Source organism: Pseudochaenichthys georgianus, chromosome 3 (assembly GCF_902827115.2).
Source record: "Pseudochaenichthys georgianus chromosome 3, fPseGeo1.2, whole genome shotgun sequence".
NCBI lineage: Eukaryota > Metazoa > Chordata > Actinopteri > Perciformes > Channichthyidae > Pseudochaenichthys > Pseudochaenichthys georgianus.
This window is the reverse complement of record NC_047505.1, coordinates 36,002,917-36,005,233: the sequence shown is the minus strand read 5'-3', so window position 1 is coordinate 36,005,233 and position 2,317 is coordinate 36,002,917. Positions and strand designations below refer to the sequence as shown.

Sequence of the window (2,317 nt, the reverse complement as noted above, 5' to 3'; positions counted from 1 at the left end):
TTTTGTGAAACATTTGAAGAGTAGCCTATCGCCCCCTCCACCAGGTGCTAAGGGGGCGGGAGGTAGGCTAACGGCACATTAGCATCTGCAATCTTTTCTACTTAATGCTATCTGCTCAAATGGTTAACATTGAACATTAAAAGATCAGGCAGTTCAGGGAGAGTCGAAGGAAGGCAGACAGGCAGCTTTGCATGACATTTATTTATAGAAGGACCATGCATACAAAAACATTAATCTCAGCAAAGAGAAGAGATGCAATATGCCAGATTATAGCTAATAGCTCATTTCCATCTGTGGTCCATTCTTCTGGACGTGTTTCATTGTGATGATAGTGAGTCAATCTGTTTGTTGGAAAGACAGTAGTTGAGTGATTACTGAGAGAACATTATTAAAAGAGATAATTATTCAAAGTGTTGTTACTTTAAAGTGTTGTTACTGACCTTTTTCTCTTTTATTTTCTTTACCTCACCTGTAACTGCTGAGACCCTGAGGAACATGCACACTGACCTGCTCTGGCAACCTGATTTCCACTGTACGTAATAGTATTTGGTGATGGTATATTATTTATATACATCAAAGGCACAATGCACCCCCCAGAGACACACATGTATTGAGTGTGATATTTTGCATAGGTCATGTGAAATCATCTTTACGTACTAGAAAACTGTAGGAGCGGCAACTTGTTTTGAAATTGAATTTTTAATATCCGAAAATGAAGTTGATCTGTTTTCTTTATTCTTCTCTCTTCCCAGCTCCATCCATCACCGTGCTCTGTTCCTGCAGGTCCTGCTTGCTAATCAATGCTCATATTTTTTTACACAATTACAAATAAAGTCAATGTATTGTATGACATGAAGTTGTGTTTCATTCGGAGTCAATAATAAATTCATTCTGCCTTCATCCATTCTGCCTTCAACTGCACAATGATTGTGGACTGCACCGACATCCATGTAGCTGCCCCCCAGTAAGATGAACCAAGCAAAGAGGGTCGCCATCATGCCCAAGGACATCCAGCTGGCCCGCCGCATCCGCGGAGAGAGGGCTTAGACTGACCTGAGACCAGCACACCCAAACACAACGGCTCTTTTAAGAGCCACCTACCGTTTCAAAGAGTTGCAATCCTACGTTATTATAATTATTAAACTGGTTCATGTATCACTTAGTTTACTGAACCGTGATGAATGAAAGAAATTAGTGAGGTAGTGGTTTAAAGAAGTTACAAATACATTAATATATGAGTAACAGGTCAGTGTAAACACAAGCTTCTGTCAATTATGGATCATTCAAACTATTTATATAAAAATAAAGTTCTAAAACAAGTATTCGGTATATTCCTTGATAGCTTTTGGAGAAGGTTGTTTTTAAGTTTACTAAAATCTATCGTTTCAACTGTTTCACTTTATAAAAAGGAACAGGTGAGTAGAGCATCATTGAGTTTCTTATTCTGTCAGTAAATTATCCAAATGAAATGTTTATCATTATTTTATTCAACCCTAAACAAATTGATTGTACCTTTTTAATAATGACCTTACATGGTCGGCAAAGTTAAATTAACTTCAGAAAATCAAATCTGTTGAGAAAAAACTAATACATGTTTAAAGATAGGAACTTGCCATCCCACTGAAGAACAGTCCGTAGAGATTTAAAGGCGTAGTTGTAGTTCAGTCCAACGTTTAATTTGGATTCATTTCGCCAACAGGCAACTATTTTCATAAAGAATATATATATTTTTCAAAGTCAACTTTATTGTCAATCTTACTCAGTTTGTGTTTATAGACAGAGAGATCAAAGACGTTTAAATAAAATTATACAATTTACAGATATGTATACAAATATATATATCCTATATACACCATCATGTATAATGATGGTGTATGATGTAGAAGGGAGTGTGGTAGATAACAAGTAAATATAGAGTTACATACAGATCCATGTTACAGCAAAAGATGGAATAACTAAGAAGCACGCACGCAGTATAATAATAATTACATGCAACAATGAAATAACTGCTCAGCATCTCCACCACAATCCCAATCTGCTTTGTCCTGTTTTCCTCCCCTCTGCATAACACCCCATCACACATACGGAACACAACGCAGAGTCCGAGGGTGTTAAGAGTATGTTTATTTAAATGTGCTCCTCTCTACTGGCCAACACAGGGAGCATATGCTGGGTGTAGAATTTTTCCAGGAGGAGGAGATTTCCATGTCATGCAGGGTCTTTGGGGATGAGGATGATGATCGCCTCCTTCGTGGTCCACACAACAAAGTAGCAGAGACTCCGGTCTGTGATGTGCAGCTGGACTGGTGCCAGTATG

The 2,317-nt window shown here is 38.0% G+C and overlaps 1 long non-coding RNA gene across 1 annotated transcript; it reads left to right on the top strand.

The window, feature by feature from the left end:
* The first annotated feature begins 228 nt into the window (after window positions 1–228).
* Window positions 229–852, top strand: LOC139433325 (uncharacterized). The gene is made up of 2 exons (XR_011642851.1): window positions 229–532; window positions 753–852. It is a non-coding gene; the product is annotated as an uncharacterized lncRNA (long non-coding RNA).
* The last annotated feature ends 1,465 nt before the right edge of the window (window positions 853–2,317 follow it).